The sequence below is a fragment of the Myxocyprinus asiaticus genome, chromosome 43 (assembly GCF_019703515.2).
Source record: "Myxocyprinus asiaticus isolate MX2 ecotype Aquarium Trade chromosome 43, UBuf_Myxa_2, whole genome shotgun sequence".
NCBI classification, from domain to species: Eukaryota; Metazoa; Chordata; class Actinopteri; order Cypriniformes; family Catostomidae; genus Myxocyprinus; species Myxocyprinus asiaticus.
Window position 1 is genome coordinate 37,307,729 of NC_059386.1, and position 25,511 is coordinate 37,333,239.

Genomic DNA, 25,511 nt, shown 5'->3' on the forward strand with positions numbered 1-25,511 from the left:
TTGAACAAACGGTGTATGCTTTGTGTTAAAAAACGTCCGGCTGTCTGGTTGTCCCTTGGACTGTGAAATGAGGGGAAGCATTGCGAAATTTGCATCTCTTAAATATAATGCATTCATATATTATGCATATAATACATTCTTGTTAGAGTATTATACAACTATAAATCAACAGATCAAGTACCACAGCTGTCATCTGTCACCTTGTAAGCATAAAATTTCATTCTAACTGATAGCGGAACCTGGTGGCTGAGGTTGGTACTGCATGCTAATGTTAGCTAGCAAGCACACACACACACACACACACACACACACACACAAAAGAAATTCTCATGTGTTGCCTCTTAGAGAGAAACTAAATTTTTGAGAGAAAAAAAAAAAAATTCACCTACTGATTTTTTTTTTACAGTGCGGTTCAGGGCTTCCGTAGGCACAAACCTTAAAGTATGAACTACAGAAATAAATAAATAAACAATGATATATTATTATTGCCCAGGAAAATAAGATACAACTCATTGATCAGGTGTTGGCACTCACTATAGCAGGACATGATGTCACAATGGGACTCACATTGGAGTTTTAGTGTGGCGGATGAAACAGTTTTAAACAAGGTGTTAAAAAACTCTGCTATAGACTAAACACACATTTATATTTGGACTTTTAACTCAAAACATTATAGTTACTGACATATGTGACATATTGTGACAACTACTTTGTGTGACAACCAACCCCAGTCTCCCATATAAGCACTGTAAAATGATCATGATATACTATAATTAGAATAACTACATTGCATGAATTTATTATTTATGTATAGAGACTTATTATAGTATATCACATTTTATTAATGTACATTTACCATGCTTATAAGAATGCTTGTATTAATTTTATAGAAGCAACATCAACTTCTCCAAAAAAGCATTTAACAAGATGCAGTTTATTTAACATTAAACAGCTTATTATAAGTGTTTCAGCTGAATTTAAATAGTGACCAGTAGCCCTGGTTTCCCTTAAAAACAGTGTACAGTTATAATGATAAAATTAGAAATACTATGTAACTTTTAAAGACAAATTGTTACAAATATGGAATTATTTAGATGCCTTTCAAAAGACCAAAAATCTAAAATGCGTGTTCTCTTCTCATCAATCCTCAAATGACTGCACTGCACCTTTAAGATGTTCCGTCACACTTTGACGTGACCCCGCCCCCTATCGCTAATGATTGGCTGAAGCGTTGGTTTATTTAAACAGCTGCTGTAACTTGATTGGTTGAGTGTCCTTTAAGTGTAATGATACAATGTAGCGTCGCTCGTGTGTTAAAGAGATGAAGAGAGTCTCGTCACTTCATTCTTTTATTAAACTGATTTTAATAATGACAGGAAACTTTGTCTTTATGGGCTGTTTACATTCAGCTATTGATTAATGATCGTTATAAAACAAGCTCAAGCCTCAGTTTGGATGTCATTTTAAAAGCGATGGCTTTATTTTGATCATGTCATTCAGTGCTGCAGTATTTTATTGGGTTTGTGTCGCTGTTTAATGGATTTATTTCGCTCATATACACCGACCAGCAGGTGCATTTAAGGAAAGAAGCCATTCTGCGTGCGATCTCTTTTTCTCTCTCTGGTCCTGGATCAGTGATTTCAGCGGAATATATAATAAATATGCAGCTTATAACGTGCAACTTTTATCGTAACAGTCATACGGGTGTCACATCGTTTTAAAAATCACCGGACCTATGTGGGGACAGTCTGCCCGGCGCTACAGTTCATGGTAAATATTATCATTATTATTATTATTATTATTATTATGTATCTGTCATGTGTTCTCTACATAACCTGGATGTGGAACTTTAACATAAGAGTTTAGACTCATGATAACTGGCAATGTGTTAATAGTCATCCATTCTGCATAGCTGTAGGCTAATTGTTAGGATATCAACATTTAAAGGTGTTTTTTAAAAAAATGTTTTTTACTTAAGGCGTTTGTTGTGACCGACTGTTAAGATATGTTAAGTTTATTTGCATTTATTCAACATGTACTATGGTATAAGCTGTTTTCTGGTCAATTGGACGCTTGTTGTCGGAAGTGCGCGGTGCCTTTGATGTGACTGATTGATGTGAGTGGCGGCGCTTTGATGTCTGTTATTAACCTTTTAAACGAACAAGAGGCCCCTCTCTCTCTCTCTCTCTCTCTCTCTCTCTCTCACACACACACACACACACACACACACACTCACACTAGTTATTTGTCTGTCATCTGCAGGTGTGAAAGTCTTTCAGGTTTCTGGTTAATAACGTGTTAAGAGGCGTCATTATATTCTGTGCTCACTGGTGTTTCTTTTCTAGTGAACAGGATGAAGGGAACTGTTTAGTGTGGCTAATTTCTGGCTTGTCTACATCCTGTCTCAGTTGAAAGGAGACTTTTTAAAGCAGTAATAAATGATCACATGAATGTTCTGGGTTAGTAGTCTGATATCAGGCAGATATTTTATTCACTCAATAGTCAATACACGTTTTAAAATTAGTGACAGACCGATACATCCAAAGATATTTGACCATTTTGATATTTTATAGTAACAGCCTTTGTACAATGTCTTATTGAATTTCTTTCCTGTAACTCGACTGGTAGAGTATGACCGTAGCAACACAAGGTTGTGGGTTCAATTCCTAGGAAATGCATGCAGTATACTGATACAACGTGTGCTTCGTAAAAATAGTGTCTGCCAAATGCATTAAAATTGTAAAATGAATTCTGAGTAAACATCGTTTAAAATAAGTGTTTGTTAAATTTCAGCATTTTTTTTTATTTTTTTATTTTTTACTTCAAATCTATATATCAGAATTGTCTGTGCTCTGTGTCTGTATCAGCATTGGCCATTTAAAAACCCAAATAAGTTAAACTAAATACAATTTACTGGGTTCCCACAGTCAGTGGCAGATTTAGGCATGGGCGACATGGGCAGCCACCTGGGACAGCATCTTGCCAGGGGCACACGGACCCATACCCCCTCGGGGGTTCACCCAGGGCACCATACAAGCAGGGGTGTAGATTCCAGGGGGGATGGGTGGAGGTAACCCCCACCCCAATAATAAAAACGAGCAAGTACAACCCCCCCAATATTTATACGATGATCAATGGAAACATGTAAATTCTTCACACTGTAACCCCCCCCGCCCAACAGGGGTGGGTTTACAATTTCTGAGGCCCCAAGCAACCGATTAACCCAGGGCCCCATTTTGAAAATTTTTGCTTAAAAAAATAATTACATAAAATTGATTTTAAATCATAATTTTAAATTCATCCTATCAGCCGTCATAGCCAAGTACATTCAAAACAGTGTGTGCAAAACCTACTACAGTTTTTATTTATTATTATAAGCCAAAAATGATTAATTGTTGTCCAGTTTGTCATTCTAATTTGATGCAGTATTATTATTATTACTTTGAGGATTTGTTGTATGCAATAGTAATATATTTCTGTCTTATTTACTTTACTTTCACCAGGATCTTATATTCTGACGTTGCAGTGTATTGTTCATCATGTTGTAAAAGGCTGTATTTATGTTAGCATCGTAGGCAACATTAGTAACAGTATTGTAACAGTAGACATACAAGGTACGGTGGCCCCTCAGCACACTAAAACAGAAGGGAAAAAACATTGCCGTTGATCAAGCGCTGAAACTTTGCTTGGCGCAGAATAATCTGGAATAATGTTAAACACTGTAACAGTAACCTCTTTGTAACCTGAACTTGTTCAGAATGTTAAATCTTTGTGACACCTGCGCTAAAAACAATATAAATGAAGCGCAACGAATGAAACCGAACATTTTTAAGTTCTTTTTAACTTTTGACACTGTGTCTGAAAATGTACTGGTCCTGTGAGACACTGAAGAAACCACGAGATGCAGTGCAGCAGGCATGGCCGTTCATCCAGCGCATATTTACATAGGAAAACAATGGAAAAACAGAGCAGATGCGCGCAAAAACCCATTCGGTATGAATGGCCCCTAACTCATCCACTCGCACCTATCTGTGAGTGAGAGCACGTGAGCGAAACAAGTTCCAAAGGCCTGTATATTTCTTTCATAAATTACAAACCCGAACTAAATGTCCTACTTGAAAAACTGACCCATTCCGGTGGACCTCTAACATGAACAGCTCTGAGAGCGCTGACAACAACACAACATGTGACATGCCACCCCTCAAGCAGTTTTTGCAGAGCTTTCCTACTGGGGTGGGGGCCCCCCAATGTCTGGGGCCCCTCACAATTGCGTGGTTTGCATGGTGGTTAAAACCACTACTGCCCCCCAATGTTCAAGCCAAATCTACGCCCTTGCATACAAGCTAGAACCACCACTGTCCACGGTCATGGAAAACCTGGAAATATCAAGGAATCTTGATAAGCTGTTTTTTCTAGGCCTGAAAAGTCAAGGAAAATAAATTTTTCTAGTTTTGCTCAGCTCTAAAATAAACTCAGCAAAAAAAGAAACGTCCTCTCACTTTCAACTGCTTTTATTTTCAGCAAACTTAACATGTGTAAATATTTGTATGAACCTAAAAAGATTCAACAACTAAGACATAAACTGAACAAGTTTCACAGACATGTGACTAACAGAAATGGAATAATGTGTCCCTGAACAAAGGGGGGTCAAAATCAAAAGTAACAGTCAGTATCTGGTGTGGCCACCAGCTGCATTAAGTACTGCAGTGCATCTTCTCCTCATGGACTGCACCAGATTTGCCAGTTCTTGCTGTGAGATGTTACCCCACTCTTCCAACAAGGCACTTGCAAGTTCCCGGACATTTCTGGGGGGAATGGCCCTGGCCCTCACCCTCCGATCCAACAGGTCCCAGACGTGCTCAATGGGATTGAGATCCGGGCTCTTCGCTGGCCATGGCAGAACACTGACATTCCTGTCTTGCAGGAAATCACACACAGAACGAGCAGTATGGCTGGTGGCATTGTCATGCTGGAGGGTCATGTCAGGATGAGCCTGCAGGAAGGGTACCACATGAGGGAGGAGGATGTCTTCCCTGTAACGCACAGCGATGAGATTGCCTGCAATGACAACAAGCTCAGTCCGATGATGCTGTGACACACCGCCATAGACCATGACGACCCTCCACCTCCAAATCGATCCCGCTCCAGAGTACAGGACTCGGTGTAACACTTATTCCTTCGACGATAAACACGAGTCCAACCATCACCCCTGATGAGACAAAACCGTGACTCATCAGTGAAGAGCACTTTTGGCCAGTCCTGTCTGGTCCAGTGAAGGTGGGTTTGTGCCCATAGGCGACGTTGTTGCTGGTGATGTCTGGTAAGGACCTGCCTTACAACATGCCTACAAGCCCTCAGTCCAGCCTCTCTCAGCCTATTGCGGACAGTCTGAGCACTGATGGAGGGATTGAGCATTCCTGGTGTAACTCGGGCAGTTGTTGTTGCCATCCTGTACCTGTCCCGCAGGTGTGATATTCGGATGTACCGATCATGTGCAGGTGTTGTTACACGTGGTCTGCCACTGCGAGGACAATCAGCTGTCCTTCCTGTCTCCCTGTAGTGCTGTCTTAGGCGTCTCACAGTACGGACATTGCAATTTATTGCCCTGGCCACATCTGCAGTCCTCATGCCTCCATGCAGCATGCCTAAGGCATGTTCACGCAGATGAGCAGGGACCCTGGGCATCTTTCTTTTGGTGTTTTTCAGAGTCAGTAGAAAGGTCTCTTTAGTGTCCTAAGTTTTTATAACTGTGACCTTAATTGCCTACCGTCTGTAAGCTGTTAGTGTCTTAACGACCGTTCCACAGGTGCATGTTCATTAATTGTTTATGGTTCATTGAACAAGCATGAAAAACAATGTTTAAACCCTTTACAATAAAGATCTGTAAAGTTATTTGGATTTTTACTAAATTCTTTAAAATATAGTGTCCTGAAAAAGGGACGTTTCTTTTTTTGCTGAGTTTAGTTCTGTTCGAGCGATTCATTATTGAATTTTTTTTAATTTTGGTGAAAAATGGTTCACAAATCAGTCTAAATGATTCATTAGCCAATCGGTAAATCAAAATTAAATAGTTATTTAAAATGTTTTTAATTTCTATTAATCAGAAATGCCTGAAAAGGACATGGGAATTAATTGGTAAAAAACAGTTGGAACCCTGAATGATAAGTGTTGCTTGTAGTTTATTTCCTCACTATACACACTTCACCTCAATAGTGAAGTTGTCTTTGAAGTGTGCTCGTCCTTCAAGTCTGTGCTTCATAATCATATCAGACATTTTTCCTTCATCCAGGCAAATTTAAGTCATTAAACATTGTGGGCTTTTAGTTCAGGACAGATCTTTAATCCTCTGTGATATCTTCTCTTAAAGTAATCCTTTTATTCATATATCATGAGCTAAAAATGCTACAGTAAAATTCTGTAAATTGGTTTGATTTCCATTTATTGTACATCTGTACATGTAATGTTACTGCAAAGTATTGTAAAAATGTTTTTGTAAGTAAAAAGTATGATTTACATATAACGGTGGAATTTTTTTATGATGTTTTTAACAAGACAATATATATGTACTTTTATGGTTTAATGTTAAAATTACGATGAAAAACAATAATTGAAAAAATAAAGTCCCTGCATGACCCATCACATTTTTGATATCAGTTATGTTCATTGGGGTACAGGATGTTAAGTTATTGCTTTATTTAAGGTGCCGTGTGTTACCCTGATGCTGATTTGTGTGAGTGACTGTGCATTGTATTGCTGGAATGGTTTCTCTTGAACTTCAACTCATCACCTTTAGCACCTGTGTTACCTGTGCTGGTTAAAAGTACAATGCAAGGCAGATTTTTGCTGCTTTTTCCCAGTATGTTGGTATATTAACGTTAGAGGTCTATAGATTTTGCCGATACTATACTGTATATCGGTTTTACCGATTAATCGGTGCCGATAGTTGCTTTTTGGTACTATCGGTTATCAGCTAAAATGTATGCTGATAGTTGCAGATAGTTTTATTCCTACAGTACAACAGCAGTCTCTAGAAGTGAAATAAAAACCATCACTGACACCTCGTGGGGATTTGACAACATCGACAATATTTGTCCATATTTTTATCCTCACTTCAATGCATATTTGGTTATCTTGATTAGATAAATCAACAAGTGTTCTAAATTGAAGCGAGAGCATGCAAAGAAAAATGCGACTATATAGGGGCAGTGGTGGTTGGGGCAGTGGTAGCTCAGCGGTTAAGGCTCTGGGTTACTGATCAGAAGGTCAGGGGTTCAAGCCCCAGCACTGCCAAGATGCCGCTGTTGGGCCCTTGAGCAAGGCCCTTGACCCTATCTGCTCCAGGGGCGCCGTATCATGGCTGACCCTGCACTCTGACCCCAGCTTAGCTGGGATATGTGGAAAAAAAAATAATTTCATTGTATATGTGCAAATGTATAATGTGTGATAAATAAATATAATTAAATAAAAAAATTAATTAAAATTAAATAAATGTGCCCTGTGGCACATACATCATGTCTCCAACTTTTTTGGTGAATAATAATAATAAAAAAACGTCCCCTGGTGATGCATAAAATCCTCAATCTGGTGAGTATAGGTTATAAAAGCTTAATTTGGTAAATAGTTAAATATAACGCATTCTAACTAAACCAATTCTCTGTCATTTCAAAATAAGAGGCCAGAATAAGTAAGTGTATTTCAGGCTTGTTTATAGTTTAAAGTCCTATATTTTTTTCAGGTTATTATTGGGATTTGATTACACAATAGAATGAATCTGGAATTTTGTTTATATTGGACTCTTGTAGTCTCTGTCTGTGCCCGTCTTAGTAAGGTAATTATTATTATTTTTTAACATTTTATAAACTATTGACCGATTAATCGGTTATCGACCTTTTCCACCACATTAGTTATCAGTGGGCTTGGGATCGATGCCTTTTGCACTAATTGATCATCGTAAGATTTTCCTGATGATTACTGATATATATCGGGATATTTTCATATATAAATGGGGCTAACCGTTGCAAAATAGTCTTTGTGTTTTCAAACATGTTTCTCAACACATCTTTGGTAAAGTGTGAGCGGCAGGGTAAATTAAAGGGAGCTGCACACCGGACGCGTCTGGCGGACGACATAGCGCGTTCTAAAATTCAAAATTATTTTCTGTGAAGGTACATACATGGCGCAAGTTCACCGTCTTTGAAGGCTGCTCAAAAATCTGCAGCACCATGACTCGCCTATTTTCCATTAGTCAACCCAAATTATTATCAAAGGACAAAGATTATTTGCTCTAGACAGGATGATATATTGTGTATATGCATCTTTCATATAGCCTACACAATGTATTTTCAGTTACAAGTATGTCGTTTTATGGTTTGACGACTTGAATGAAGCCTCTTCAAAGATACATGCATAGAAATTGCATAATTTCTAATCGTTCAATTTTCGCAGTTAAACCAATTTCATACACTAATCTGCAAACGTCACTTTCATTCTTGAAGTAGAAAAACCTTCGTAACTTTGTGTATGTGTCCTGTGAAAGGAGCTTTAAATACCCGCCTATGTTGCGATACCTGTGCCTTGTGACCAGTTTCAGTAAATGTACCACCCCCTTGTGGTCTCCCAGTGCTATTACACCAGTCATTCAGCAGAAGCCCAACTGAGTGAATTGGAAAGCATGCAAATTAGGCTTCTAATTTAAATGTTGGCTAATGTTAATATATCGATGCCTCATATATCGATAAAATAACGTGCCGATCAATAATCAATATATCGATATTTTATGACATGCCTAGTTATCGGTATCGGCAAAATCGACCTCTAGCCGATACCGATAACTGAAGTGGTGGAAAAGGCTGATAATCGATTAATCGGCTGATAAATAACAAAATATGCATTAAAGTGAGGATAAAATATAGATGAAAATGGTCAATGAAAGATTTAAATATAGCCAATCCCCACGAGGTGTCAGTGATTGTTTTTATTTCACTTTTAGAGGCCGCTGTTATACTGTAGAAACAAGCCGTTCTAACTGTCGAATCTTCCAGCGCCAGCCACAGGAAAAAAAATCGTTCGGCATAGATTTTTGCCGATAACCGATTAGTTCCAAAAAGCAACTATCGTCACCAATTAATCGGCAAAACCCATATTTCGTCCTACATCTAATGAACATTATATCATGTAATGCTGCATACGGTAGTGAACTGTAAAATATACAGGTGCTAAAATGACATCCCGTAATGCCTTAAACATACTAACTGTATTTTTACAGTACATTTTGAACAACCACAGCTGCCAGTTTTGTACTGTAAATGTAAAAAATTTTTTTTAACAGTATACTGTATGTTTAGTTCAGTTGTTCTAGTTGAGATCTAACACACTGTTTTACTCCAGACAGAACTGAAGCTTTACTTGAATACCTCATAAATGTGTTTTTAAATCTCTCTGGAATCAGTCAGATGGTTTTGCGAGCTGTCAGCAGTTTCTTTTGGTGAGATTTGTCAGTATTTTATCTTGGTCTCAGTTTTGTCTAAGCATTGAATGATGAAGAGGGAGTTTTGGGACAGTGAGGTGACCCAAGTTTAGGAGTGATTGGCTAGTTACAGAGCTCCTCTTTCAGGGATAATGTCAATCTTCTGGTTACTAGGCAATTTTCTCTCCGTATCCACGATAATCACCTTTTATCTGCTGTAGATGCCACGTGTAATTATAGGCTGTCTGCTATCGGCTGAAATCTGCCTAATTGGTTGTTTTATTATTATAGGACAAAGGGGACAGTGGGGGTTTAAGGACAAGGGCTTTAAAGGTGATTGCTTATTCAAGATTGTGTAAGTGATTTCTATCGTTTCCCCCCCCGTGAACAAAACAAACAAGCAGGTAATTTAGTGTCATTTTAAGAAGCTCTTTCTTAAGTGTTCTTTGCCGCTCGGCTGCACTCTAAGCGGTATTACGGCGGTTTGTTGAGTGGGCCACAGGTGGAGGTCATTTCGGATTAATGCTCGCAGAGTAAAGTCCATTTTCTCCCAGAACACTTTGGTTCCTCTGCGTCCTCCTGCGTCGCTCATTAAGCGTGGAAGAGAAGGTCTAGCGGCGTGTGAACACCCTCCAGGAAACATTTGGCTGATCTTGTCATGAGTTCCCTGTTTTATTAACATTTTTAATGACTTGAAGGATTCAGTGACCCTTAACAGCATAATGAATTGCCCTGAAAGCCTCCTGGGTGAGAGACGATGGGGGCGCAGCTCCACTTCCCCGAGAGAGTAAGATTCATACTGTGAACACATCCTCTTCAGACAGAACTAAACAAAATCACGGGGAGAGACGGACTGATGTATATGAGTGTTTCTTCAACTGCACTTAAATGTTCAAATGAACAGATTTCTACTTTTTTCTTTAAGTTATATAAAGGTCTTTTTGAAACCGAACTGGAAACGTTTTGCAAGGACTTCATCATTTATTTTTGGTACTTTTCAAATACCTTTTTATAGATTTGACTGTTTTAGCCTTCAAACCCAGACTTTCAATATTAAACTATGAAAATCCATTATAAAAATACAAATGATTCAAATTAAAACTATGATCATCTAAATAAAGTGTGCAATAAAAATAAACTATTTCTATATATTGTGTGAAAAATGATTTCTATCAATTTTTCATAAATTGTCAACTGTCTCCATTGTGGCGTCACTTCCACCCTACCAAACAATTTGCCTGTAATTTTGCCGAATTATGCCCAAAGTGTGAAATTATTATTTAATTGTGTTTATTAAAGATATATAAAATGTTAGCCATTAATTTAGCCTTTGCAAGACAAAGGATTCTGCCGTTTTTATTTCAAAATAAAATGTCAGTTCTATAATCTACCTTGTCAATGGACAATTTCAACACTTAAAAGATAATTTGTCGCATATCTTTTGACCTTTAACGTGATTAAAACTGTCAAAGTCTCTGTCTCTAATTCATCTGTCATATGGTAGAAACTTGTCAGATGAGACCGACGTCAGTATGGTTGTGACATGAATTCATCCTCAAAAACCATCAACAAAACCACACATTCACTTTAGAGGTTGACCGATTAATCGGTTTTGCTGATTACTTTGATTAGATATTGAGGTGAGGGCATGAGAAGAATGCCCCGTTTGCACTGGCATTGTCTCCAACTTTATACCTTGTGAATAAAAGTTAAAAACCTCATCTGGTGAAAAATATATGATATACAAATCCCTTCATCTAGTGAATAAATAGGCTATTAAAAGCTTAATTTGGTGAATTCATGCATGTACAGATTTGTAATGGAGCCAAGTCTCAGTCATGTCATTGTTTATTAATGATTTTCAATGCGGGATGTTATTTAAGAAATTTAAAAAAGACACACATGAAGCAAGTTATTGATTGTTTAGTTTGTTGGCTTTTATTTGATACCGGATTACTGGAATACTGGACATTTATGACAAGTGACCACTGATGATCTGCTATTGATGAATTACTGCTTATACAGTATTTATTAGTCTTTATGACACTGTTTACTTTATAGTGTTTATATTTTAATTAGGGCTGTTAATCAAATTAAATGCATTGTGTGCCGATTAATTGACCATATTCTTTTTCTTCTTTCGGCTGCTCCCGTTAGGGATCACCATAGTGGACCATCCGTGATCTGCATATACAGTTGTGCTCAAAAGTTTGCATACCCTGGCAGAAATTGTGAAATTTTTGGCATTGATTTTGAAAATATGACTGATCATATTCTTTTATCTTAAAAAAAAAAAAGAATTATTTAAGGATAGTGATCATATGAAGCCATTTATTATCACATAGTTGTTTGGCTCATTTTTAAATCATAATGATAACAGAAATCACCCAAATGGCCCTGATCAAAAATTTACACACCCTTGAATGTTTGGCCTTGTCACAGACACACAGGGTGACACACACAGGTTTAAATGGCAATTAAAGGTTAATTTCCCACACCTGTGCCTTTTTAAATTGCAATTAGTGTCTGTGTATAAATAGTCAATGAGTTTGTTAGCTCTCACGTGGATGCACTGAGCAGGCTAGATACTGAGCCATGGGGAGCAGAAAAGAACTGTCAAAAGACCTGCGTAACAAGGTAAAGGAACTTTATAAAGATGGAAAAGGATATAAAAAGATATCCAAAGCCTTGAAAATGCCAGCCAGTACTGTTCAATCACTTAATAAGAAGTGGAAAATTCGGGGATCTCTTGATACCAAGCCACGGTCAGGTAGACCAAGAAAGATTTCAGCCACAACTGCCAGAAGAATTGTTCAGGATACAAAGAAAAACCCACAGGTAACCTCAGGAGAAATACAGGCTGCTCTGGAAAAAGACGGTGTGATTGTTTCAAGGAGCACAATACGACAATACTTGAACAAAAATGAGCTGCATGGTTGAGTTGCCAGAAAGAAGCCTTTACTGCGCCAATGCCACAAAAAAGCCCGGTTACAATATGCCCGACAACATCTTGACACGCCTCACAGCTTCTGGCACACTGTAATTTGGAGTGACGAGACCAAAATAGAGCTTTATAGTCACAACCATAAGCGCTATGTTTGGAGAGGGGTCAACAAGGCCTATAGTGAAAAGAATACCATCCCCACTGTGAAGCATGGTGGTGGCTCACTGATGTTTTGGGGGTGTGTGAGCTCTAAAGGCACGGGGAATCTTGTGAAAATTGATGGCAAGATGAATGCAGCATGTTGTCAGAAAATACTGGCAGACAATTTGCATTCTTCTGCACGAAAGCTGCGCATGGGACGCTCTTGAACTTTCCAGCATGACAGTGACCCTAAGCACAAGGTCAAGTTGACCCTCCAGTGGTTACAGCAGAAAAAGGTGAAGGTTCTGGAGTGGCCATCACAGTCTCCTGACCTTAATATCATCGAGCCACTCTGGGGAGATCTCAAACGTGCAGTTCATGCAAGACGACCAGAGACTTTGCATGACCTGGAGGCATTTTGCCAAGACGAATGGGCAGTTATACCACCTGCAAGAATTTGGTGCCTCATAGACAACTATTACAAAAGACTGCACGCTGTCATTGATGCTAAACGGGGCAATACACAGTATTAAGAACTAAGGGTATGCAGACTTTTGAGCACAACTGACTTGGAACAGGTTTTTTGTTTAACAGGTTTGCCCTTCCTGATGCTACCCCCAGTGGTTGGGGGACTCTCACTCGATTAATTAATCGCAATTAATCGCATATGTAAATATTTGCTGTGAAAGCCCCTCAAATAACAATAATTCAATATATAATTATTAATATTTATATTCAAATAATTACAAATTTTATATAAATGTGTGTGTATGTGTGTGTGTGTGTGTGTGTGTGTGTGTATGTATGTATGTATGTATGTATATATATATATATATATATATATATATATATTATTATAAGTGCGGTATTAATACCCATTGACACAAATTGGTAGATTTCAGAACTGACACAAGGGACAGTTAATTCTTCTGTTAATCGGGCAAGCAAACACGGTTATCGGTCGATGGCGATAATCATAAAATGGTCAAATATCGACCGATCAATCGGCCTGACAGATTTCAGTCTTTCACTAGTTTTGATTGGCTGCTGAGAGTTGTAATCATCTAAATTAAAGAGACCTTTAGAAACCAATAGTTAAACTATGTTTTATATGAAACAATTTAGATTGTTGATTTATCAGAAGCTCTTTGGATGAAACTGCAGTCCGTGTGTAATCTACTGGAGCTTTATAGCCAAATGTTGGAATGTAAATGAGCGCATGTTTCCTATCCGCTTGAGCCGTTTCAGAGGTTATTTAGCACCCTTTCTCTCTAAACATCTTTGTCTCTCAGTCTCGCCTCTAATGGCAATTATGCTAACCATTGGAAAATTTAAACGGGAACGTCTCTTATCGGTTAATCCTGCAGTAATAGATTCCATTAAAAATGCATGAGCAGCTTTACGGATGAATCTGGCAGCGTTGCATGCCACACTCGCTCTCCTGCGGGCACTGCCAGCCACAGCTGCAGGAAACGAGCCGCTTATCTTTTCATTATTCCGATTGCATCCCATTTCCACAGAGAGAGAGAGGGTCTTTTCAGAAGGAGAAGTCTGCCGGCCGGTGCTTTAAGAGTGTCTGAACGCAGCTTTGATGTTTCGTCTCACTCCGGCCCTGATCTCCAGCGCCACTTCACTTTTCACCGCTGTCACTCATCAGACAGGAAGTGATGGGTTAAAACACTCGGAGCTTTAAAAATCACTGTTCAAACTCTTAACCTCACAGACACCTGTACAGCGAGAATAGAACGTTGATATTACGTTGATACACCCCTCATCAATTGATCATGTTATGAAAAAGATCTTTGTGATTAATCCTCTCTATTTGGCCATTTTGAGATCACTGGCATCCAGAACTTTGGCCGCTTTAACCATTTATTTCATTTCAGTGTATACTGCATGTGCATACATCTAAATTGCTTTAAATATCACATGTATAATCGCATTATATAGGTCGTCAGCCACCTACGTCTCTAGTTGTTGGCATCAGACATTGACAAACCCACATCGGCTGACTACTAGTTTAGTTACTCTGAGGTCAAACCCTGAATGACACAGAGAGCAAAGAGAGGAAATTAGCACATCTCCCAAACGCTAATCCTGTCGAACCCGAGCGTGAAAATGTGCCCAGCTCAAACCTTTTCATTATCATCTAATTATAAAGTGTGGAATATAAGAGCAGAGGTTTGAGTTTGAAGGGGCTCATGGGAGATTGTGTGTGTTTAAATCAGAGTCACTTCATAGTGATTTGAGTCAAACCTCACAAGACTGTTTGATTCTAATGGTCTAATTCAGAGGTATCATGTTTTATCTGATATAATAAACATAGAACAATATCTCTCTTTGTTTATTTATGGTTCTATTTGCAGAGAGTGTTCCCTGCAGACACTGGCTGATAAAAGGACTAACTTCCTGTGTAAATGTGACCTATAGTGAGAATCACTGTATTGGTGTAATAACAGACTGATCACACTGTGAAATCAGTGACAGTATGATGAAAGTTCTACCGCTGAAATCGGTCTGTGCTTACCGAAATTTGTACCGATGCCCCTAGTGGCTGAAACTGGAAGTGTTGTTGAACGTAGGGATGTGCACGGATTAATGTCACTCAGTTAATCATTTGATGTGCCTCCTAATACAATACAAAAATCACTAGTCTGCAACTCGCCGCATGTTTGAGGACAAATGCGTTCAGTAATCATGCCAGCAGACGTTGGTAAGGCTGTCTATACAGTCATCCGCCGCTAGAGGGCACTAGCGTACCGCAAGTCACATCTTGTACGCATGATAAAAGAAGAACCACAATTAGTGTTGGAGCGTTTCTCTATAAATGAAAATGATGTTTTCTGCATACACCATGATCGTGTGTTTAAGTACAACATGACAACAAGCACTGTTGATCTGCTGGTCTCCTCGTTTCATCCCAACCTACAATTACGTCAGTGATCGCCGGGAAAGCACAAAGGCACATTCAAGGCCCCGATATACTTCCGCATTTCTTCTTCATTCTTCGTTCAGGGGTAAAAAGAAGTTCTAAACAGCCGAGCAAAGTTATACTATTTGCAAACATTCAGACACCGGTCACACCACTGTGAGAGGCGTTTTGAAGTACATTTAAATATGAGGACGCTACATGTAAAACCTAAACTAATGTGACATTAAAATGTGTTATCAATGACTTCATGCATCATTCTATGAGTAGAGTTCACACTGGATCAGTAAAAGAAGCTGTTTTAACCACTCAATGATGATTTAAAGTAACATATATGCAGTAATAAATGTTTACATTGTGAATTCATGACACTAATGCACTAAGCACCCTCAAACAAACCTTAGAGCACCCTCAATTGCAGACCAGTGCAAACTACGTTTTTTATTAGATCTTTCATTTATCTGGCTTTGGGACCTATCCACAAGCGAACGCATCCACAAGCGTTTAATATGCTCAGGGTTGCCAGATAATAGATGCAACACCCCAATCAGAGATTTATACTTGCACAAATAGGAAATATTTCACCTTATGTCATACTTAATTTATGCAGTCTGGCAACCATGCATGCAGGTGTGCTCTCTTTCTCTCTCCTCTTTGAAAAATAAATAAATAAAATACTTAGAGCTCAATAGTGCAATACAGTGCATCCGGAAAGTATTCACAGCGCTTCACTTTTTCCACATTTTGTTATGTTACAGCCTTATTCCAAAATGGATTAAATTCATTATTTTCCTCAAAATTCTACAAACAATACCCCATAATGACAACGTGAAAGAAGTTTGTTTGAAATCTTTGCAAATTTATTAAAAATAAAAAACAAAAAAAATCACATGTACATAAGTATTCACAGCCTTTGCCATGACACTCCAAATTGAGCTCAGGTGCATCCAGTTTCCACTGATCATCCTTGAGATGTTTCTACAACTTGATTGGAGTCCACCTGTGGTAAATTCAGTTGATTGGACATGATTTGGGAAGGCACACACCTGTCTATATAAGGTCCCACAGTTAACAGTGCATGTCAGAGCACAAACCAAGCCATGAAATCCAAGGAATTGTCTGTAGACCTCCGAGACAGGATTGTATCGAGGCACAGATCTGGGGAAGGGTACAGAAAAATTTCTGCAGCATCGAAGGTCCCAATGAGCACAGTGGCCTCCATCATCCGTAAATGGAAGAAGTTTGAAACCACCAGGACTCTTCCAAGAGCTGGCCGCCCGGCCAAACTGAGCGATCGGGGGAGAAGGGCCTTAGTCAGGGAGGTGACCAAGAACCCGATGGTCACTCTGACAGAGCTCCAGCGTTTCTCTGTGGAGAGAGGAGAACCTTCCAGAAGAACAACCATCTCTGCAGCACTCCACCAATCAGGCCTGTTTGGTAGAGTGGCCAGACGGAAGCCACTCCTCAGTAAAGGGCACATGACAGCCCACCTGGAGTTTGCCAAAAGGCACCTGAAGGACTCTCAGACCATGAGAAACAAAGATTGAACTCTTTGGCCTGAATGGCAAGCGTCATGTCTGGAGGAAACCAGGCACCGCTCATCACCTGGCCAATACCATCCCTACAGTGAAGCATGGTGGTGGCAGCATCATGCTGTGGGGATGTTTTTCAGCGGCAGGAACTGGGAGACTAGTCAGGATCGAGGGAAAGATGAATGCAGCAATGTACAGAGACATCCTTGAAAACCTGCTCCAGAGCGCTCTGGACCTCAGACTGGGGTGAAGGTTCATCTTCCAACAGGACAACGACCTTAAGCACACAGCCAAGATAACAAAGGAGTGGCTCTGGGACAACTCTGTGAATGTCCTTGAGTGGCCCAGCCAGAGTCCAGACTTGAACCCGACTGAACATCTCTGGAGAGATCTGAAAATGGCTGTGCACCGACGCTCCCCATCCAACCTGATGGAGCTTGAGAGGTCCTGCAAAGAAGAATGGGAGAAACTGCCCAAAAATAGGTGTGCCAAGCTTGTAGCATCATACTCAAAAAGACTTGAGGCTGTAATTGGTGCCAAAGGTGCTTCAACAAAGTATTGAGCAAAGGATGTGAATACTTACAGGTGCATCTCAATAAATTAGAATGTCGTGGAAAAGTTCATTTATTTCAGTAATTCAACTCAAATTGTGAAACTCATGTATTAAATAAATTCAGTGCACACAGACTGAAGTAGTTTAAGTCTTTGGTTCTTTTAATTGTGATGATTTTGGCTCACATTTAACAAAAACCCACCAATTCACTATCTCAAAAAATTAGAATATGGTGACATGCCAATCAGCTAATCAACTCAAAACACCTGCAAAGGTTTCCTGAGCCTTCAAAATGGTCTCTCAGTTTGGTTCACTAGGCTACACAATCATGGGGAAGACTGCTGATCTGACAGTTGTCCAGAAGACAATCATTGACACCCTTCACAAGGAGGGTAAGCCACAAACATTCATTGCCAAAGAAGCTGGCTGTTCACAGAGTGCTGTATCCAAGCATGTTAACAGAAAGTTGAGTGGAAGGAAAAAGTGTGGAAGAAAAAGATGCACAACCAACCGAGAGAACCGCAGCCTTATGAGAATTGTCAAGCAAAATCGATTCAAGAATTTGGGTGAACTTCACAAGGAATGGACTGAGGCTGGGGTCAAGGCATCAAGAGCCACCACACACAGACATGTCAAGGAATTTGGCTACAGTTGTCGTATTCCTCTTGTTAAGGCACTCCTGAACCACAGACAACGTCAGAGGCGTCTTACCTGGGCTAAGGAGAAGAAGAACTGGACTGTTGCCCAGTGTTCCAAAGTCCTCTTTTCAGATGAGAGCAAGTTTTGTATTTCATTTGGAAACCAAGGTCCTAGAGTCTGGAGGAAGGGTGGAGAAGCTCATAGCCCAAGTAGCTTGAAGTCCAGTGTTAAGTTTCCACAGTCTGTGATGATTTGGGGTGCAATGTCATCTGCTGGTGTTGGTCCATTGTGTTTTTTGAAAACCAAAGTCACTGCACCCGTTTACCAAGAAATTTTGGAGCACTTCATGCTTCCTTCTGATGACCAGCTTTTTAAAGATGCTGATTTCATTTTCCAGCAGGATTTGGCACCTGCCCACACTGCCAAAAGCACCAAAAGTTGGTTAAATGACCATGGTGTTGGTGTGCTTGACTGGCCAGCAAACTCACCAGACCTGAACCCCATAGAGAATCTATGGGGTATTGTCAAGAGGAAAATGAGAAACAAGAGACCAAAAAATGCAGATGAGCTGAAGGCCACTGTCAAAGAAACCTGGGCTTCCATACCACCTCAGCAGTGCCACAAACTGATCACCTCCATGCCACGCCGAATTGAGGCAGTAATTAAAGCAAAAGGATCCCCTACCAAGTATTGAGTACATATACAGTAAATGAACATACTTTCCAGAAGGCCAACAATTCACTAAAAATGTTTTTTTTATTGATCTTATGATGTATTCTAATTTTTTGAGATAGTGAATTGGTGGGTTTTTGTTAAATGTGAGCCAAAATCATCACAATTAAAAGAACCAAAGACTTAAACTACTTCAGTCTGTGTGCATTGAATTTATTTAATACACGAGTTTCACAATTTGAGTTGAATTACTGAAATAAATGAACTTTTCCACGACATTCTAATTTATTGAGATGCACCTGTATGTACATGGGATTTTTTTCGTTTTTTATTTTTAATAAATTTGCAAAGATTTCAAACAAACTCCTTTCACATTGTCATTATGGGGTATTGTTTGTAGAATTTTGAGGAAAATAATGAATTTAATCCATTTTGGAATAAGGCTGTAACATAACAAAATGTGGAAAAGTGTAGCGCTGTGAATACTTTCCGGATGCACTGTATTATGCTAAAAGAAAAGTGTGATGCCGCCACTCCGTGTCCATTCGTGAGGCTGCGTGTGCTGTTTAGTGCCAAGTCTGCGAGCAAACCTTTTCAGTGATGAACTTTAGTAAAATCCCAATAGATCTTTGCATCATTCGCACACGGAGGGGACACGCGAGCAAAACCAAGTGAGAGAGGAAAATGTTTGTTCTTTGTGTTATTTGTAAAATGCTGAAGTCCCTCACACCTGTATGTGAATGTTACTCTGGCAGTAATCATTTACCAGAGTCATGCATCCTGTTTTATTCAGTGGCGTGCTGAATGGGAAGCCAAATAAACCATTGACGAGACTCACATCATGATGCATGAGTGTGTAAACGGGTTGATAATGTTCTGAGAATAAAACAAATGTGTCCACTTTGCGTTCAACTTTCCTGAATATTTTATTTCACTTTTAAACCAGATTCCTGATATAGAGGGTTAAACTGAATACTAAATTACCACTGCAGTGAAGTATGGTAAAATAATCAATTCATAATTATACTCAGCCTTTATTCAGTTTTACTAACACATGATAGAAAGTATAGCATTTTCAAGCAATCACAGAATGGTCCCATCAGTATACACTTCAGAAAAGTGTGCATCATTCATAGAGTGCATGAGTGCACTAGTACTTCTGGGCTTAAAAGATACAACTATGCAGAACTTTTTATCTTCTCTGTTCCATGTTCTACTTAACGGCTGATGTGGCCCCTGTACCAAAATAATTGCACACCTCTGCAGTTTGTGAACACACAATTGCTGCATCAAAACTTATAAATGTGTATGATTGTGCACATCAGTATGTCCTAATCTGCAGGTGCAGAATTTTGCTGTCATTTTCAGGGACGGATCATGTGAAAAAAACGAAGCAATAAATATTTTGTACATTGTATTTACGTTGTTTTAGTGGCATTTAAACATGATTTAATATATTTAAAAAAATGTGTAATTATGATACATCTCCACTTTATACAGAGCACCCCTACTATTTTCAGAAGCACCCTCAGTGATTTTGGTCTGGAACCGGGCCTGTGCTATTGGCAAAATTTTATGGCATTTGACATTTTTTAGATGAGATCAATAATAATTTGACAATCAAATTAAAATCTTGATATGGCCAAGTATAATCATTAAACAATAGAAGGATGTCATTATTATTATTATTATTTTTAATGCAGTCTACAGGAGCTGCACAAGAGTTCCCACTCTCCTCTCTTTCAGCATTTCACCACTACCACACAGGAGGAACTCAAAGCGCTGTCAAAATAAAAGCTCTGTTTAACTGGATGCGTGACAGAACAGAAAAATATTACTAGAATAAAAATAATAAATATAATATTACTTAATAATATTACTTAAAAATATATAATATTAAAAAGTAAAGTAATAGCAATACTACTACTACTACTACTAATTTAATAATATATTGTTTTATTATTATTATTTATAATTATTACAAATATTATTACATGTAAGCAATATCACAAAAAGTGTACTGAACATCAGCCTTGTGCCACAGGTAATCTGATTTTTTTTCCATTTAATGTTTTCATTTATGCTCTGTTGTGCAGCATTTTATTTGACCAAATTATTATCATTTATTTATTTTTATTTTATTTTTTGAAAATTTGAGATTATATATTATTTGACTAAAGCTTTGTTTCCATTTGATTAAACACTGTTTTTATGATAACACTGAATTAAAACATAAAACATGAAATCCAGAAAAAATATGGAAAATGCAGAATTTGCAACTGCAAGCAGTTCTTTTAATTAAGTGTGATTTCATCAGTAATCTGAGGCTATTTGTTTGTTGCCGAAGTATTGATTTAGTATCTATACCGAGGTACCAGAGCTGGTATCATACTGAAGCCAAAATGTTGGTATCGGAGCAACCCTAATGCATATTGGAGTGGTGGTGGCGTAGTGGGCTAAAGCACATAACAGGTAATCAGATCAGGTTGCTGGTTTGATCCCCACAGCCATCAACATTGTGTCCTTTGAGCAAGACACTTAACTCCAGGTTGCTCCAGGGGGATTGTCCCTGTAATAAGTGCACTGTAAGTCACTTTGGATAAAAGTGTCTGCCAAATGCATAAATGTAAATGTAATATCCATTGCAATAAACATTTTTTTTTTTTTTTTTTTTTGTATACGGAGTCCCAACCCCGGACAAATAACCAAATAACCATTTATAAACTCTCGTGGTTATCCAAATATTGCAAGTGGTCCCTATGCACATTCCTAATTGAACGTGTGAATGTGAGCTCCAGTTTCCAGGTGACATGTCCACAGAGGGGTGCCAAAAGCGAGTTGTAAATGATTTAATGAAGTCAACAGTGATGCATATTTTATTAACCATGTGCCCTAACCCAAACCCTTACCGTCAGTGGAGTAAAAATGTCATATTACAGGGAAAATGCAACCTCTGTATGTTTATGTATGCATTTCAGCTGGGTTATTGAATTTACAAATATACATATGTCTTTCAGTGTTTAGTTGTAAAAAAGCAAAAATAATATTGTTGTTGTTTAACAAGTTGCTGTGGCCAGTTTCAGTGTTGCAAAAACAATATCCTGCAGGAAACACTGTAATACAGATCAGATTTAAAGGGATCACAACATACTGTCCATTGTGAGCATTAATGAAAAAACCCTCCACGTATCTTGTGTATCCCCTTTACCATGTGACCTTTATCTCCCCAAACACCGACACTTCTTGCTCCATACTGATGATGTTGTGTTCAAATAGACACTTAGAGAGGGAAGAGTTAAAGGGAGGAAAACACCAGAATAGAGGGACAATTTGTCTGCCAGCGTGGTCTTATCACACATCCTCAGAGACAAAAGATCTGCGTCGGTGTGCAGGACTCTTATCTCACTGCAGCCCCTGCGGGCCTCATCGCAGCTGATAATATTCTTATCGGTGCCGCTGATGTCACAGGAAGGTGGCAAGGATTTACCATCCTTGCCACTCAAAGTTTGACAACGTCTCTGATAGATCAAAGACAACAAGCTTCTGCTGAGAGAAACTTCGGTCTTTAATAGATTCACCAACAGAACCATTTCACATTCAAACAGACTTTGTGTTACTGCTCTTAAAGGGACAGCTCACCCAAAAATTTAAATTCTGCCATCATTTACACACCCTCATGACGTTCCAAACCTTATGGCTTGCTTTCTTTCTTTAGTGGAATTGTTTTAAAGACTATTCTGTTTGCAGATAATAAAACTGAATGGGGACTGTCAAGCTCCAAAATGACAGTCATTATGAAAATAGTCAATAATACACATTGTGTTCAAATAGACACTTGGAGAGAGAAGAGTTAAAGAGAGGAAATGAAGCAATATTGTGAATATCTCTAAGTTTAATGTGCCTTTCATTTGGCCGCTGCATTTCCTAAAGAGCACGTCATTAGACTCCTTTCACAATCATTCAGGGCTGAAACAGGTTATTATACAAATCTAAAAACACAACACAGTATCACAGAAAAAAGTAGGAAATCACAGCGTCTCACCAGATTTGTAATGAGGAACACTGTAAACTGTCAAATACACATGCTGACACTGCAGTGCACTTTCAGTGTCCCGCCAAAATAAAAGCTCCAGGTGAAATAACAATGACAGAAATGCATTACTATTGTATAAATCACTTCTTATCCTTAAAACAATAGTAATAATTATTAAGTATTATATTATAATTAGGGCTAATGATTTAACACATTAATCAAGTGCGATTAATTATATAAAAAAAAAATAACACGTCAAAAAAAATTGCGCAATTAATTATGTCCCCGGACCGTAATAAGGAAGATTCCTGAGCAAGCTTGTAGTACCATCTGTTTTCTCCAGGGGGCAGTAAGTGAAACTCGCTGTACAGGCAACGAGCAGTTTATACAGAGAACAAACCGCACTTACACACAGCAGACAACACAACACGAGGACGCCTTCTTGTGTTCAAACACAGCTTGATGGAGGGCACATCCGAACTTAGGGATCTCAAGATGTGTTTTTCTAAGTATTAAACTATGTTTACCTCGACACAGTGACCTAAAAATGGTACATGACGTGACACAACCAAAGTGAGATGCTCCAAAGCGTCCGTCTGACGCAGGTGTACATTGACACGTCCTTAGAAAAGCCCTCATAATAAATCTCGGACTGATTGATGAATTCAGCTGCAAAATGGATTGTTGTGAACTGTAGGCCGGTGATTGCAAATAAACAATATATTGCATTCTAAAGACACTTTTGTATTGTGTTATCAATGCTCAACTCATCTGCCACAATAATGTAATGCATTTTTATTATCTGATTTTAAAAAAAAAAAAAAAAAAATTTATTTATATATATATATATATATATATATATATATATATATATATATATATATATATATATATATATATAATATTTGTAATATTTAAATATAATTATTTAATCATTATATATTGAAATATTGTTATTTGAGGGGCTTCCTCAGCAAATATTTACATATGTGATTTAATTGCAATTAATTTGATAAAAAATGTTAATCTATTGACAGCCCTAGTTATAATAATGAACTTGACTGGGTCCCACAATAATAATTCTGCATTTATAAAATATTCAACTAGATTCCAAAAAAATGAAGGAAGTTCATTCTTCAATGTTTTAATAAAAATATATTTTGGTAAACTTTTTTTTTTTTTGGCTTTTCTTTTATTAGGCTTCTATGTATCATTGTAAATAGGTGAATATAAATGAACATAATTAAATATTCTTTCTTGTGTTCATTTAGTTTAAAAATGTAGGAAATATGCCATCAAAAACATTCTGAATCTAAAATGTACAATGGCTGTTTAGTTAAAATGATGGTTCCTCTGAAAACAAAAACAAATTACTTTTAAACATTTCAGATTAAATACATGGTTATTGACAGTTTTGGGTATAATCCAATTACAAAGTAATTAGTTACTGTAATCTAATTAGTTTTTAGTAAAAAAGTGTAATGCTTTACATTTAAAATTCTTGTAATCAGATTACAGACTTCAATTAATTAATTTACTTTTAAATACATTATAGTGTTATGCTTATTTATATATTTTATCCCCTTTTCTCCCCAATTTGGAATGCCCAATTCCCACTACTTAGTAGGTCCTCGTGGTGGTGCGGTTACTCATCTCAATCCGGGTGGCGGAGGACAAGTCTCAGTTGCCTCCTCTTCTGAGACCGTCAATCCGTGCATCTTATCACGTGACTCATTGTGCATGACACCGCGGAGACTCACAGCATGTGGAGGCTCATGCTACTCTCCACAATCCACACACAACTTACCACACGCCCCATTGAGAGCGAGAACCACTAATCACGACCACAAGGAGGTTACCCCATGTGACTCTACCCTCCCTAGCAACCGGGCCAATTTGGTTGCTTAGGAGACCTGGCTGGAGTCACTCAGCACACCCTGGATTCGAACTCACGACTCCAGGTGTGATAGTCATCGTCAATACTCGCTGAGATACCCAGTCCCCATTATGCTTATTTCTAATATATTATTTATGTAGAATACATTAATTACAGCCCCGTAATGACTCATTGTGAAGGAGAAATGAGAGGTGATGAGTGTATGACTTGTGTGTAACAATGAACAAATATAGAAATTATTTTGAATTTGTTGATCTGAAAAGTGTTTTAGAAAGTAACGTAATGTGATTACTTTTCCCCATTAAGTAATTAGTAAAGTAATCTGATTACAATTTTTAGAGAAGTAATTAGTCATTTGTAGTGGATTACTATTTTTTAATAACTTACCCAACATTGGTTATCGAGATATATATCGAATACCATCCATTAGCTAAAAAAATATTGAGATTTTTGTAGCTATATCGCCCAGCCCTACTTGTCCCTAATTGATCCCCATACCTTACTGTAACTGCAATCTTGCTTTTTTTTTTTAATATAAACTACGGATGAGTCAAAGCTGCCAATCAACTTGTATTGAACCCATAATATTCCTTTAGCTGTAGAATATGGAAGGAAGAATATTTCTTTGGTGTTGTGTTTGAAAGTGCGCTTGAGGTCCTTTTATACGTCGTCTTCTGTCTCACTTATTCACATTCTGCTTTGAAT

The 25,511-nt window shown here is 38.2% G+C and overlaps 1 protein-coding gene across 1 annotated transcript in view; it reads left to right on the top strand.

Moving 5' to 3' along the window:
* Window positions 1-1,335: 1,335 nt before the first annotated feature.
* Window positions 1,336-25,511, top strand: part of LOC127433826 (protein FAM222A-like) — a 47,113-nt gene continuing 22,937 nt past the window's right edge. Inside the window, exon 1 of the mRNA XM_051686077.1 lies at window positions 1,336-1,770. The gene's annotated coding sequence lies outside the window, so the exon portion shown is untranslated. The remainder of the gene's footprint in view (window positions 1,771-25,511) is intronic.